This window comes from Loxodonta africana, chromosome 9 (assembly GCF_030014295.1).
Source record: "Loxodonta africana isolate mLoxAfr1 chromosome 9, mLoxAfr1.hap2, whole genome shotgun sequence".
Lineage (NCBI taxonomy): Eukaryota > Metazoa > Chordata > Mammalia > Proboscidea > Elephantidae > Loxodonta > Loxodonta africana.
Genome location: NC_087350.1, coordinates 39355554 through 39372205, shown reverse-complemented (window position 1 = coordinate 39372205; position 16652 = coordinate 39355554). Strand labels below are relative to the sequence as shown.

General features: G+C 42.3%; 1 protein-coding gene across 2 annotated transcripts in view; it reads right to left on the bottom strand.

Moving 5' to 3' along the window:
• The window catches only part of CEMIP2 (cell migration inducing hyaluronidase 2), an 86968-nt gene extending 70796 nt beyond the window's left edge, over window positions 1-16172 (bottom strand). Inside the window, exon 1 of one of the 2 annotated variants that reach the window (XM_003407399.4) lies at window positions 15697-16172. The gene's annotated coding sequence lies outside the window, so the exon portion shown is untranslated. The remainder of the gene's footprint in view (window positions 1-15696) is intronic. The other variant, XM_023544750.2, reaches the window with a different exon arrangement.
• Between the last annotated feature and the right edge of the window lie 480 nt (window positions 16173-16652).

Sequence of the window (16652 nt, the reverse complement as noted above, 5' to 3'; positions counted from 1 at the left end):
GACGCCATGTGTTACAGAGTAGAACTGCTCCATAGGGTTTTCTTGGCTGCAATCTTTAGGGAAGTAGATCACCAGGCCTGTTTCTTCTATGGTGCCGCTGGATGGATCCAAAGCACAAACCGTTTGCACCACCCAGGGTCCCTGACTTTGTATTTTTAAAAGACACCCTGGTGACATCAGTGCAGGTGGTCACATTCTGAGAACCTGTATTTAATCTTTTCAAATAGAAGTTAATGGCCAGGTATTATCTGAGGATCACAAGGTGATAATAAAAAGTTCCAATAAATAAGCATTCATGTTTAGGTGTTTAATTTCCCCACTAGATTTACTGCTTGCTTAAGTAATTTAAGTTTCTCTATGTGTGTTATCACTTACCGACAGACTGTGAACTCATTTGCTGAGAAAGTTTAAAGTCTATATTATCTCCTTAAATTCTCAAATTTCATTTGAAAAACAGTAGGCATTCAAATATTTTTTAAAAAAAAAAGCTAACACAAAGCACTTACTGCCAGATATTCTTCTAAACACCTTACATGTATTATCTTAATATTTTAAATACAAATAAATCTATGTGCAGGTACTCTTATCCTCATTTTACACCTGAGGAACACTAAGGTCTAGGAAGGTTAATTAACTTCCTCAACGGTCACACAGCTAGTATAAGGGAGAACCAAGACTTGAACCGGGATATTTTAATGCCAGCAGAAACAACTGAGAGGCAGTCACATCAAAGAATAACTTTTGCATAGGTGTCATTAGAAGGGTGCAGTCTCAGAGGGCATATGAATCTCTCAGGAATTCTTCCTGTAGAACTTTACTATGCGTGATTTTTTTTTTTTTTCATTTAAGAGACGCAAACACAAAAAAGGGAAGTTTTGTGTGTGTGTGTGCGCGTATTCTTTATAGTAAGCACTTTTAAGTATAAAGCACTAGATTTTGAATGAAACCTTACTCTGTTGAGTTCACCAAGTCAAAAAGAGAGAGGAAGAAAAAGGGGGGAAGGGGGAGGAGGCAAGAGAGGAAAGACAAAGAAAGAAGGGCTACACCATAAAAATGTTCTTACTGCAATGACCGTGGATAAATAAAATGTACTCAGTGGCTTCAGAAACATGATGTTCAACCTCTTGGCTTACTTCCCTTCCTTAACAACTAAAGCATCTCAGAGTCACCTGACTGCATTCAAAAAAAAAAAAGACCCTTACAATTAATCTCCCTCATCTTCTGCCAAAACAATGAATGCCATTCTAGTCACAGGGCTACCTCCAAATTGCTCTGAACTACTGCAAAGCCATTAAACACAAAACACGGTCGTTAGAGAACCACAAATACGCGTTCCCAGGACCCAGAGGATCTGGAGATTAATGGGGACAGAAAGGTAATCCAATCAAGAATTGATGCTGATTTTACACGGGGCAAAGAACACACTCAGAGTCAGTGTGTCTGTCAAAAACAGCTGGTTTGTGCGTTGATTTAAAGCTGGATCAAGAAACCTGAACAAAAGTAATTATTCAGATGAAGCTTAATCTTCATGACAAAGGGAAAACATGATTCAAGGTGCTATTGAAGAACCGAGTGCATGTGCCAAGCAGCAGAACAAAATAATGGATACATCCTGCTGGAACAAATCAGAGAGGGCTGTATAACAAAGAACCCTTTATGATCCTCTATTAACAAAGAAGGAACTCAACTAGATAGTCTTGAGTGCCAGGCTCACCAGGGTGGGAGGGGAATCATGACTGTAATCAGCTCTGAAAGGGAATGGGGATCTTTTGTTTCTGAGGTTGCAATCATCTGATACTTCATTGTTTCAGGGTGAGAAAGTTGTTATTACTTAACAGACTGGAGGGCCCTTTAGCAGGAGATCATGGGTCTCCAGATGTACCCACAATAAAACAAAAGGCAGCGAGAGGCTAAATGAAGTCAGCAGCGCACTGGAAATCATTTGTGCCTTCACATTCACAAAATGATATCCTAACGTGAAAATTAAGATGGCGTCTGCCACAAACTAAAATTCTCGGTAAATCAGAATTATCATAGTTGTGTTTTCCCCATAGCCCTTCTGCAAAACTATATATAATGTGTGTGTGCTCTAAATCCATTAGCTCCATTTTACTCAAAGACATGTAAATTCATAAGAATTTTATGATCCGTTTTGGGGCCATCGCAGTCTGTGTGACTACCCTCTAATGGCAGTCTGTGATAGTCCCTAAAATAAGACAGACAATCCAAAATGGGGGATAATCCATGTTACTTATATGGAACTTGTACATGCATTCCACAGAATTCTTGAAACATAATTTCTGTTGTTTAGATGCTCCTTGAGAGAATTATTTTGTATTTCCTGGTTGCTAAAGAATGGCAGCCCAAAAGTCTTGGTTACATAAAAATAAACAAATACATAAAACAAGTGGGGAATTAAGAATTTGCATGACTAATTCAGGCAAATAATGAAAGCAGATAATTAAAGAATTACTAAGAAATATAAGAATATCACGTTGACTTAAAGATGTGCATACAAAGGCTGAAAAAAAAGGGAAGCATTTGAATCCTTTAGTACTTTTGTCAAATTCTAAGTTGTCCCCACAAAAAATTATACCTTAAAAACTTACCGTTATTTTCAATAAAATTCTTCACTTGGGGAAAAAAAACAAAAAAAGTGTATTACCTAAAACAATAGTTCAAGGAACTTGTAAGAGCATTCCATTAACTTCTTTGGTAATAAACTACCACAAAAAGTAATTTATTTTGAAATTTTAATAACATTAAGGAAGGTCATGCTTTTTTTTTTTTTACTTATAAAAAGGAGCATGATTTTAGGAAAACTGAGATATTCTCATTTAAAGTTTTTAAACACTGTACTACCTCATCCATGAAGCCTTCTCAGAGTTGCATAAAAAGTTGCTTTCTGTTGTTCCTCCCTGTACTCAGTTTAAAACTCTTATAGGTGGCCCCCGGATGCTGTTAACCCAGAACTAAAGCTGTTCCCAAAGCCCACTCTTCAGACATCGACAACAACAAACTCTTCAGACAAAGATTAGACTGGACTATAAAACATAAAATAATCCTCGTAAAGAGTGTGCTTCTTAGTTCAAGCAGATACACGAGACCAAACGGGTGGCTCCTGTCCAGAGGCTATGAGAAGGTAGGAAGGGATAGAACTGGTTGGATGGACAAAGGGAACCTGGGGTGAAAGGAGGAGTGTGCTGTCACATTACAGGGATTACAACTAATATCACATAACAATACAGATTTTTATATGAGAAATTAACTTGAGCTGTAAACTTTCACTTAAAGCACAATAAAAAAAAGCATGCACACACACACAAAAACTCTTACAGGGTTTCCTGTTGCTTGCTGTCTGTTTCAGCTAATGTATGCACTTGTCCATCTCCTGAGGCAGACTCTTAGATCACGGACGATGTCTCAGTCATCTCTGTGTTTGCACAGAACTGACCGCATTGTAGGTATTCAATAAGTGCTAGTTGAATTTAAATCACAGTATTCCTTGGTGTGGAGTCCCTGGGTGGTACAAACAGTTAACACTCTCGGCTGCCAACCAAAAGGTTAGAGGTTCCAGTCCATCCAGAGGCACCTTGGAATAAAGGCCTGGCAATCTACTTCCAAAAAGTCAGCCACTGAAAACTCTAAGGAGCATAGTACTATTCTGACACGCATGGGGTTGATGTGAGTCGGAATCGATTTGATAACTATTGGTTATCCCTCTGTGTAACACACACACAGATTGGAAGGTCCCATTTAATGCTTCAACATCTGTGGCTCTGGGAAATTTGTCTAATCTCTCTGTATCAATTTTCCTGAGTTGGGAGAAATTGAGAACATTTAATACTTCAAGCAAATAAAGTCAATGCATTAATTTTTACAAAATGCCATCCTAGTATAAAATCAAGTAGGTGTGACTAAAAGGTATTATTAACTGCAAATAGGAGCTCTAAAAAGATAAAGAGCAGCACACTTTTTAGAGAAGCTCAACCTTTCACAATATTTTGCAACAGTTTTAACAAAACACTATGAAATGCAGCAGGCATGTATGAGAAAGGGAAAGGTTACGCTCTATATTGTTATTCTGACAGCCAATAAATGCTGTGATCAAAGGGAAAGTCTTTTCAATACAGCAGAATTAAAAACTAATAAAAGCTCTTAAAAAGGGCACTAGTTTAGCTAGATTTTAAGGTTTTCTCATCTATCGAAATGTTAATAGACGAGACAAATGTACTACCACACATGCTTATTATTTACATGGCAGCTGAGGACACCTGCTGGGTAGGCCACACCCCCAGAGCCCCCGTCCAGCCCTTCCAAGCCAGTGCAGAGGGAGGCCCTCAGTCCAGCACTGTGGCATACACATTGGCCCCATCATATTTAACACCCAATGCAAATACAACACTGTTGATTCATTTACGCTCTTTTAAATCCTGCCTACAGTTTTTATGAGAGAAAATCCAGGCCTGTAGGAACAGCCAAGGAGCTGGCAAGATCTAACGAAGTTTTATGTCTTTTTTGATCAAGAACGTAATTCTTAAAACACGTATCCAAATCTAAGGGTCAAGTCTACAAATTACATTCTTTGCTCTCCAAGAGTTTCAGTTTACAACTGGCCAAAACTTGGCTAAGAAAACTTCTCCTTTTATTAAGATCTTGGAAGATCTTTATAGCCCACTAACTGTGGTATACCCAGTCATAGCAAAAGTAAAACACACCAGGAAAGAGATATTCATGAAATTAGTAATTTCTGACCTATTGAAATCTTTAACCCGCTCCTAACTCTTGAACTTTCAGTTCATGATTCCATACCCTAACCTCCTACCTTTAGAAGAAAGACACATCAAAGAATAATTTTCAGAAGGTTTTGGGGGGAGTAGGGATTCCCAGCCAATGCACCTTATATACCACCCACCTGTCAGTGGAGGCTGACTGTTGCTATGATACTGAACCCATTTCAGTGGAGTTTCCAGACTAAGATGGACTAGGAAGAAAGACCTGGCAATCTACTTCCAAAAATCAGCCTGTGAAAACCCTACAGATTACAATGGCCCAATATGCAACCAATCATGGGGACGGCGCAGGACTAGGCAGCACTTTATCCCATTGTGTATGGGGGTCACCATGAGTTGGGGGCCAACTCAAGGGCAGCTAACAACAGCAACAGGGTGTTCAGTTTAGTTTTGTTTTAGATTCAGATTATGTCTAGAGCTGATAAACACTGAGCTCAATACCTCCATCTGACAAAACCGCTCAGTAAGAAATAAACTTAGCAGCGTTGGCTTTTATGTCCTTTTATTTCCCAAATTGTCAAATAAATACTTAAGTGTGATCAACATTCTCATGAAAACTGGATACTAAACACACATTATGATGATGTTCAAGAACAAAGGTTGAAATAGAGTTTCTAGAGAAAAAAAAATCTTTTCTATATATTTTAGAAGAATACGTTTCATTATACATTCTATTCCCAGAACAAACAGGATAATTACATTTTTCTAAAACAACCACTACAAAGGAATTCAGCATAAATGGTAGATCTATACATCTTTTTTTTATTTTTATTTATTTATTTATTTTTTATACATCTAGCTATTGGGCAAAAATCAGTAGATGGTTGAAACAATTAAGTCTAATTTCATTCAGAGGTCTGCTTATTCTGTGTAAAGACACTCCCAATGAATCCTACACCCTGAGACCCCTAACAGCATGGCCGTTCGCACTGCTGCACAGGCACGGTCTCCATTATGACCGTGCCCTTGTCATAGCCCTTCTGCCCTTTCTTTCAACTCTGAAAATCACTGTGAGTCACAATCACCTGCAATTGTCTGGCACATTCCCAAGAAACCACCACAGAGTTAGTTTACTCACATTAATCCTGGTTCACTTTTATTGAACCCAGGCCAATGTTTAGAAGTGAGGGTATGTACCAACCCTTAATCAGAAATCTCATCCTATAAATAAAGTGAAATGATAGAGGCTGAGAAACTGTAATTATATTCCCCCACCTTCTTTCTCCACATTGTCAATTTAGACACATAGGATGAAGGATATTATTCCCCAAAATTAAGCTACTATTATATAAACACCATTATTTACCAGACTTCTAACATGGCCACATGTATTGTTCATATTATGGTCTCCCTCAAAAGAAGGTAACTCACCCAAAACACTAACTCAAATCAAACTGTAATGCAAAGAAATGATAATAAGGAGCATTAAAAGCATCTAATCCTAAAAAACAAAATTTACTAAATATTTAGCAAAAAAATTTTTTTTGACACTAAGCATTCCTTTGGAATAAATACTATTTAAAGTTAGAAGACATTTGTTGCTTCCTGCTTCGAAATTCACTTTTCAGTTAAGCTGTACTCTCTGCTAAAAAATGATTAGCAAATTTTAGTTAAGAAATAGTAAATCCCTGAAAAACAAAAATTAACTACAAAATACTACAAGTTTGCTTACCTTGAAAATAACAGAACAATAAAAGCTTACGGGTCTGTAGTTAAAGAGTTCAGATTAGCAAATTAGCTACAATTTCACTAAACTGGTCATCTCCTTAGCAGACGATGTTGGAATCTCCTGTTAAAATTATGAACCACTACACACACACACACACACACACACACACACAAACCCAACAAGTGCTTATTTATAATACCAAATGTCAAAAGTAAGCCAAGCAAACATTTTCCCATTTTAAAGCGAAATAACTGACCTTGAAGAAACTTCTGTAGTGCATTCTTTTATTCCTGTCCTTTAGGTGAGGCCCAGGAGGCAAATGTCTGATTGTTTCTGCTACCAAATGTAGTAATTAATTCTGCCTCTTTTCAACTCTGTTCAACCCGTCCCTGAGAAACAATGCTTGACCCTAAAGCCAAGATGGCTGATATGGAGAAACAGCTAAAGAACATTATCTTGGCCAACAAAAGAGAGGAGTAAGGAGGGAAATAGATGGGTGTGTGGAGGAAGGGGGAAGGGGGAAGGAAGGATCATGATGAAGAATATCTAACACCTCTTGCCCAATCAAAAATAAAACCAAAAAACTACCAATTACATAGGCTTCTAGACAGGAGTAAGGAACTAAAGGATAAACAAAATTGCAGGAAGATTGCTCCTGAACCTGTAAAGTCGGAGGCAGAAGGAGTCATTTTACCTACCAGTCCTTCTCTGCTCTTTGCTCGTTTCCTTTTTGCCTGTTATCACTCCTTTATCATATATTTCCTGTTACCAGATTCCTTTTGCTCCTTTCTCAGTTCTTTCTAAAGAAAAGCTGTTCCTCCTTTTCTCGCCTCCCTCCTGATGCTCCTTGGACAGCCTCCCTTAGGCCTTGTTCTCCAGCAGTCACTGGCTGGGAAGATTCAAGAGAAGCTTCCAACCTGCCAACAGTGACGAATGGCCGCGCAGAGGCACACAATGGCAGGCGGCAGGCCTGTCATCAGCCATGCAGCTGGCCTTGGAGAGAGAGAACCAAAGCCAGAGTCTGACCTGAGGGAGGCCAATTTAATTAAGGTCACAGCAAAGGGCAGAGCTGCCTGTGGACTGCATTCTTCGCAGAATGCCAGAGACAGAGCTTTAAAGGGCTTCTCTGGAGAAAGACCCATATAAATTATGCCGGTAGGATGTTAAAAAGTAGAATTATAAAAAAAACAACAGGGATATGTTTGATAAACAAGCACAGATGTACTGAAAATTCATGATGTAACAATATACAGACATCGAAATGCAATGACAATAGGAAACACGGACACGAGTATGTTTTGACATGCATTTCAAATCAAGAAATATTCTCGATGAATAATAAGATGCCCAGACTTAATAAGCTAGGGCTACTTAATCTGGCATCACAACAAAGTTTCTATTAATGGCAAGGCAGAACCAGAACTCAAGTATACTATTTCTTTTAACTACAAGACATAGCTTATTTTTAATGCAACTTTAACCACTGAGAGTAAAGTCCTGCAGAATGGGACAGGGAACAACACTGAGTGCCTCTTATGAGGCAGGGACTCTGCCAGACAATGGGGTCCCAGTGATGCAAAAAATATACATAATCCCTACCTTCAAGGAGCTCAAAGCCTAGTTTGGAGGGATAAAGGACAATCAGTTGTGGGCAAGTCGGCTCTGACTCACGTCAACCCCATGTGTGTCTGAGTAGAACTGTGCTCCATAAAGTTTTCAACGGCTGATTTTTCAGAAGTAAATACCAGGCTTTTCTTAGGTGCCTCTGGGTAGATTCCAACCTTTTGGTCAGTAACCGAGTGCTTAACCGTTTGCGCCACCCAGGGACTCCTTTTTGTTGGAGGGCTACTGTCGCCGTGTGCTGTCGAAGTGGATTCCAACTCATAGCAACCCTGTAGGACAGAGCAGAACTGCCCCATAGGGTTTCCAAGAAGCGGCTGGTGGATTCAAACTGTCAGCCTTTTGGTTAGCAGCCTGAGCTCTTAACCACTGCACCACCAGGGCTCCTGTTGGGTGGGGTAGAGGTGGGGAAATGACAGGAATAAACCAATAATTACTACGCATGTTGGGGCGAAGAAACTGGGCAGGTGGGTTTGAAGAAATGATCGCCTGAGTTTTTTTTATTAAATCCCTGTAACTGAATTTAAATTTTCTAAAAGCGCTGGCAAATTTACTCAGCTAAATGTGTACCATCAGATCACTCCTGATACCGTCCTTACTTTGGGTGTATAAACTAAAAATTACCACTGAACACTGCCTCTGTAACGACAGCACATGGTCCAACAGTGACCAACACAAGGGGAAAATACAGAATCAAGAAGTCATCTGTGCTCTTTGGAAGGCTGCAGCTGAGCTCCCGGCCAAAATACAAAACAGTCATACCCTCTCTCCTCTTGGATATATTACATCTCCTGTTATGGATTGAATTGTGTCCCTCAAAATACGTGTTGGAATCCCAACCCCTAAACTTGTGGATGTAATTCCATTTGCAAGTAGTTTTCTTTGTTGTGTTAATGAGGTTGTACCAGTAAAAAAAAAATTTTTTTTTTTTTTTTATCAGTGTAGGGTATGTCCCAAACCAAATCCTTTCTGAGTTATAGAAAGAGACTAGACACAGAAGCAAGCACAAAAAGGGGAGAAACACACTATCTGACGATGATGGAGGCAGATGAATCCATAAGCCCAGAAGTGCCAAGGATTGAGGACAACTAGAAGCTGAAATAGACAAAGAAGGACGCCCCACTACAGCCACACTTTGAATCTCGGTTTCTAGCCTCCTGAACTTCGAGAAAAGAAAATTCTACTCTTTAAGCCTCCTACTTTTATTTCTGTTACAGCAGCAGTAGGAAACTAAGACATCTCAAGATTTTCCTCAACATTCATCAAGATTCAAGGGTGCCAGAGAGTCAAAAGGCAGGGCTTCCAATAAATGAGTCAGTTACTCAGAGCTCTGGTGATACAGCAGTTAAGTGCTTAGCTGCTAACCAAAAAGTTGGCAGTTAGAACCCACTAGCTGCTCGGCAGGAGAAAGATCTGGCAGTCTGCTTCTATAAAGATTTATAGCGTTGGAAACCCTATGGGGCAGTTCTACTCTGTCCTGTAGGGTCTCTATAAGTTAAAATCCACTCTATGGCAATGGGTTTGGTTTGGTTTGAGAGTAGTGGTGGGACTCTGCAGAGCTGAAAATGGATAGAACACGGCCAACAGCAGCAGTAGGACAGACAAACAGGGGCTGTATGATGAATTTATGTGCCATGAGCACAGACAGGAAATACTCTAAGGTTAAAAAAAAAAAATTTTTTTTTTTTTTTAAAGTCAAGCTCAGGTAACATGGTGACAAGGTAGGTGGGAGGAGTTAGCCATTAGTTGATCATTCATTGCAAAGGGTTGCCATATGATAAGGACAAAACCCATTGCCATCGAGTTGATTCTGACCCACAGCGACCCTAGAAGACAGAGTAGTGCCACCCCACAGGGTTTCCAAGGAGTGGCTGGTGGATCCGAACTGCCAATCGAACTGCTCTTAACCACTGTGCCACCAGGGCTCCACGATTAAAGACAAACCAAAAAACCAAACCCACTGCCATTGAGTCAATTCCGACTCATAGCAACCCTATAGGACAGAGTAGAACTGCCCCATAGAGTTTCCAAGGAGCGTCTGGCGGATTCGAACTGGATACCTCTTGGTTAGCAGCCGTAGTACTTAACCACTACGCCACCAGGGTTTCCATGATAAGGACAACCTGCTAAAAACCTGCTGCTGTCGAGTCGATTCCTACTCAAAGCAACCCTATAGGAGAGAGTAGAACTGCCCCATACAGTTTCCAAGGAGGGCCTGGCAGATTTGAAATGACGACCTCTTGGTTAGCAGCTGTAGCACTTAACCACTACGCCACCAGTGTTTCCATGATAAGGACAAGCAGTGTCTAAATCAGAACAGGCATTTGGGAAAGCAGCAATTGTCATTAATCAAAAGATGTCACTAACCATGCAGAAAGCTCTATTCGTGTGACCTTTTGAGCTATACCTTTATACACATCCTATTTCCTATGAAATTCTAAGCTTCTCAACATCAGAAACACTTGTGTTTGAGAATGCCATAGGATGGCTGAAGAATGGCTATCAGTAAGCACCTACTGGGCAATCAAAGCCACACCTTTTTCATTAATGAAGTACAATATTTTTTAAATCCTCATATAAAGTATATTTTATAGTGGCGATACTGGTGGTAACAGAAAAGTGATTCACTTTTCTCATTCCTCTGAAACGGGAATCAGACCTATTTGTCTTTGTGCTAAACTAACTTTTTCCAATCCCTAAAATGTTAATCGTTAATTTCCCAACCTCATTGTATGTGAAAAGCTATTCATTCTTAAGGGAAGTGTGTCACCATTAACAGAGACCATTAAGGCAAGAGAAGGCTTGCAGCCTCACAGGGGCCAGTCAATAATTAGCTACCACCCATTGCCGGCGCATCAATTCTAACTCACAGCGTCCCTATAGGATGGAGTAAAGTTGCCAAGGAGCACCTGGTGGATCTGAACTGCTGACCTTTTGGTTAGCAGCCGCAGCTCTTAACCACTATGCCACCAGGGTTTCCATACTAGCTAAGAGCCCCCAAATCGATAACAATTTCACTCTTAGGAGGGACTTAGTAATCAGACCTAACCAGGACACCTAGTTTATGATGGATTCGAATGTGTTAATATACTTATATCATAGTCACAGTCAACGAAGATAATTCTTTTTTCAGTGGCTCAATATGAATTTTTTTAAACTGCAGCAATGTCTCCATCACACTTTCAAAAAGTACAAAAGCCATTTTTAATATATTAAAGCTAGGACTACCATAACCTCTCTTCAGTAAACGCTTCACCGTATAAAATTGTCATCCAGTGCTGCCTAACTTGTATTTATTGTCCAAACTAAAGTGGAGTCCCGATAACCGCAAAGGTAAAAAGTTGAGTACTCTTCAACACTTAATGAAAACAAGGGTCTTGTTACAAATCTGGTTACAAGGTTTCTCTAATAGTAATTTCAAAGCAGATTGGTCTAATTAATAAATCAAAGGACTAATTTGTCGGGAGATAGTGTTTCTGGGTTGAGACCTACAGTTTCCCAGACTGTTCGACTTTTTTAAAAAAGACTCTTTAACAAAGAAGCTATGCCTTGTTCATCTTCGTATCACTCATGGCAACCAGCACAGCGCCTTGCACATACCAGGAAAGCAATCAAATATTTGCTGAACACACTGTCTGACAACCGACATTAAAGGCTTCACAAAGCGAGGCCAGGGAAAACAAAAGAACATGCAAACGTATTTCTAGTATGCTTTTATCTCCTGATTTAACAACACAAACCTGCAAAACGTTTCCAGGAACTGGCTTCTTTTTTAAAAACGCACACTTGAACAATATTCTAAATTTGCATACTCTTAATGGAAAATGCAAGCAAAGCTGGCAGTATTTTTACACTCAGTTCCTTCTCTGACAGAGATTTATTAAAGTACTGTCACTCTGCTACATGCCCCATATCATATTTCAGAGCTATGAAATGAAAAAGAAGATATAGTGTCTGCTTAAAACTTAGGTGCAATAGGTTTCTAGGCCCAATTGCAAATTACTTGGCCATTAAAACATTAAGATAACTAAATTGTTAATGAAGCCAAATAAGAACAAATTCAATTACACTGGGGGGAAAAATTGCTGACTGGAAACAGGGACAAAGGGGTTCTTGTCCCTGGTCGGCCATTAATTTACTATATGACCTTATCTAATTCATCAGCCTCTCTAGGTCTCAACTTCGCTGTTTTCATATTATTTTTAAGGTCTGTTCTAACTACATGCTAAGATTAAGTCATGACAAAAGTCACATTTAACTTGATAGCTTTAACTACCTGAGTCTGAATTTCTATTAAAAGCAATGTATTTAAATGTCAGATGGGCTTAAGTCCATTAAAAAAAACCGAGTGGAGAATTAAAGTATTACACAGATTCAAGTTTCACCTAGACAGCAGCTGCTGCGGAGAGAACAGCCTATCTTTACCAGTAGAAAATTACACCTCTTTACAAACGTAGACAAGTAGTAAGGGTGATTTTCATGGTCTCGAAAATGCAGACACATAGCCTTCCTTTTCTCTTTTCTCCTTTTTTTCATATTTATTTTGCTGAGATGGAGGAAAGCAGAAGGGCTCGCTACGCTTGGGAAGCAGGGAAGTTTTTGTGCAAATCCAGACAGGCCCCTCTCAATTGATGTACGATTTAGACGGTCCATTCTTCTAAGTAATGCTCACTCCCCAAATGAAATGAAAAGCTTCCCTGTGGCTGGGATGGGAAAAAGCCTGGACAAGTGAGGAATGCCCTGACAATAGCTAACCTAAAGTCTGAAGACTATCGTACTCACGATGAGATTCAGAACACTCTGGAAAGGGGCAGAAAAATAGCAATCTGTGACTGAGACCAGTTCAGTTAAGCTGTGATTTTTTTTTTTAAGTTAAACTATAGCTTTAATGAAACATATTTTGAAAGTACCTTTTGATACCAAACAGCACTAGCATAGCACCTTATCGTATACATGGCAAATTTAATATCATTTAATCCTCAAAAAATCACCGTAAAGTATTTTTAAACCCATTTAACAGATGAAAAAACAATGTGAGAGGCATTAGGAGACTTGCCCAATAGCAGTTAGTAGCTGTCAGAGTACTCCTTTTAAACTCCACCTGACTTCAAGTCCTCCAGTCTACATTTCAAAGTGGTACCCTGACATCAGTTTTCCGTCCTATTTTCTATTTTGTTTGATTTAATATATTTTATTTTTTAAACCTCTCCCCCCGCCACCCCCAGGTCTGATCTTGCTCTGGGTTCTCAAAACATCCTGGGCAGCATTCTGCCAAACACTTTCTGGGTCTTCTAATTGTTAGTGTCCTTGTCTCCCTCGCTACACCGAATTCTTCAATGGTACAGATTGTGTCTTACTCATCTTTCTAGATGGAAACCACCACACAGGGAATCTGTGGACCTTCCAGCTGCAACCACTCTATCCCAACGCCCTCTCCCTCCCACCAAGGACAGGTTACAAAATGGGTGTGGAGATTGCTTCCACAAGGCCTGGCACACCATAGGAAATTAATAATTGTTAGTTGAATGGAAGGCGGATGGGTGGATGAAGCAATACTCATAACAAATATCTTAGAGTACTTTACACTATACATATTTACATTTACATGTAACATCCTACATGAGTGCAAAACTGGGAATTTGATATTAATTGTTAAGCTTTCTCTTTCTGAAATGTGGTTCATCTTTTTCGATTTCAGAAACTTGCCCAGAGGCACATAACTACTAAGCAGTAGCCTTTCGGCTTCAGAAATGGTCCACGAGACTACATTACTCTCTTGCTTCATCTTCTCTTCATTTCCAAGGTAGCCACTGAGGACAGACTTGATTAGGGCTGTTAGAACACGAATGAGGCGTTGCTTCATTCTGGTTTCCTGTTGTGAAATTCGATAGTTTTAAAAATGTTTGTGTGACAGGAACCTTTACTCAAACAATTAACTGTGATGAAGGAAATCTCAAAAAACACCAGGTAAGAAGGTGCAGATTCCACTTCCTGACCACACACACAACAGCCAGTCCTAGGCTTACTCTCTAGTTCACAGGCTGATAAAGCAGAACAGGTGATGACTCAATTCACGTCCAACTTTAATTTCCTGAACCTGTAAACACTCATCCATCAGATTTCTGAATGGAAAGACAGAAGTCAGACTTCCAGTTCCACCCATCCATTCCGGTCCTCTGGGCCAGGGACACAGAAAGCTGCAGGAAGGGAGTGATTTCAGTGTTAAGAATAAAGCATCATAAAGTGCTACCCAGTGCATATTAGCAGAAGAGGGGACTGCACATTGTCCTGCTTTGCCCAGAAATGCAAACTGGGAATCAAAGGCACACAACCAGAGTTGATGCCCAGACCAATTTTGAAAAAAGGCAAGCTTCCTTCAAGGGTCAAGCAAACATTCATAGCTCCATTCTAGCCAACCAAGGAACCATAAGGCGAAATATCTTAAATGCGTTTCTCTTGAACACAGAGCCATTTCTAACAGGTATGGCTGGCTGCCCTGGGGGAGTCACGCCACCCCCAGCTAAGGTGAAACCCCGCCCCCTTTTCTATATTCGTCTCACTATATATATATATATATATATATATATATATTTTTTTTAATACTGGGAAAATCTCAGAAAATGATAAGCACGTGCAACTGTGCGGCATCGCATCACACTGACACACTGAAACAAGGGGAGAGAACACAAGGCAGCTCTTAAAATTATTAGGCACTCTGTCCTTAACCCCCACTGCTGATGAAAGGAGACATATATCAAAGTCTGTTTTCCTAACCTTATGCAGAGAATTTAAGTGAGCGGTTTCCGCCCCCACGGCGAGGTCAGGTGACACCTATCAACCCGCAGCAGAGAGCATCCAGGGAAGCCGGGACCTAGGTTTTATTACTAGAGGTACAACAACTAAAATTCACTGCAGCACTTTGGGTCCCCACAGTGCGGGACCCCTCCTTTGCCAGGACCTCTCAACTCTGCAGAGGGACCCTGGGTGTGGGGTCCCGTGGTAAGGTTATTCCCGGGTTTTAAAGAAAGCTGCGCGCGATTTTAAAGCCTTATCTTAACTAACAGGAGGCGAGTGGGGGCGGGGAGAACCACCAAGCCAGGGGAATAGTAAGGAGACAAAGATCACCCCAAAGCATACGCGCGCGCGCAATGAAACCGAGGCTCCAACGCACATTCCATCAGCCTTTCACTGTTGTCTGCTTCCTGTGGGGGTTATTCCCCACCCCAGCCTTCTGCAGAAACTTTAAGGCTGTTCACACCGACTTTCAAAGGTCCATTGTTCCCTTCCCCACAAATGTAATGAAAAGAGAGAAAGAAATCAAGAAGCGGTTCCCAAGGACGCTTTCTAATATAGAGGATTTACTCCAGGGGAGTCCGGTTACTTCTAATCCAGAGAGGAGAGACCGGCAAAGGAGGCGCGCAGGAGGTGCAGGAGCGGGAGGTGGAAGGATGTTTTCCATTTCAGTAGAAAAGTCCAACGCCAGAGCGGGCGAGGGCGCCGGGAGCCGGGAAGGTGCCGGACACCAGTGTCCCAGGCTGCGCCCCGCGCCCTTGCAGTGCCCCCCTCGAGCACGAGGGAGGCGGGGTGGGGAGCGAATGACCCTGTGCTTCTTACCTTCCCCTCCCCCGTTTAGCGTCGGTTAACTCAGGTGCCTACACAGAGATCCAAAGAGACAGAGCCGAGCTCCTGGCGTCCCCGGGTCCGGATCCCCTCTCCATGGCCAGGGAGCCCCCAGAGCCTCTGCACCCGCCGCCGCTGCTGCTTTTACGCAACTGGCAGCCGCAGCCTCTGCTTGGAGGTGAAATACTCTCCTCCCGGGAGTGACGCGCACTTCCCTCCGCCTCCGCCTCCGCCTCCTCCAGTCCGGAGCCTCCGGGGCAGGGGCCTCGGCTCCCTCTCTCCCGGAGCTGCCGCTGGGCTTTTCCCTCTCCTTTCCCTCCGGGAGGAAGAGGAGGAGAATCGCGGCCGCGGCTGTGCAGGCCAGAGCGTCCCCGCGGCAATGGGGAAGGAAGCGGCAGAGCGGGGTCCCGGGGGTCGCGCTTGTCTGTGGTCGGCGGGCGCCGCGGCTCGCTGGGGTCGCGCTCAGCCTCTGCCCGCCAGACCAGCGACACGGTTCTGCTGGGCCGAGAGCTGAGGATTGGGCGGCCTGACGGGAGGGAAAGGAGGAGCCTGCAGAGGGAGAAGGAGGTGGCAGCACAGGGCTCCGCCCGCTGCCCCGGCTCCAAGCGAGCCTGGGACGCGGGCGCTCAGCGCCGCTCGCTGCCGCGCCCAGGAACAGCGCCAGAGCGCACGGCCGGCGGTGCAAGGCTCCTATCTGCGCTCGGAGCCGCAGTTGCAGGACCCCTACCTGCGCCGGCCCGCGCACTCGGCCTGGCTGGGCATGAGCCTGAGCCTCCGGCAACCCCGGCTGAGCCTGGCCCTGCGCCCCCATCAGCCCAAGCTAAGCCTGACCCTGCGCCCCCATCAGCCCGGAATGAGTTTAAGCTTGAGCCCTCATCATCCTCGGCTGAGCCTGACACGGCGCCCCATCACCCCAGGTTGGACCTGGCATTGCACCCCCACTTTGAGTC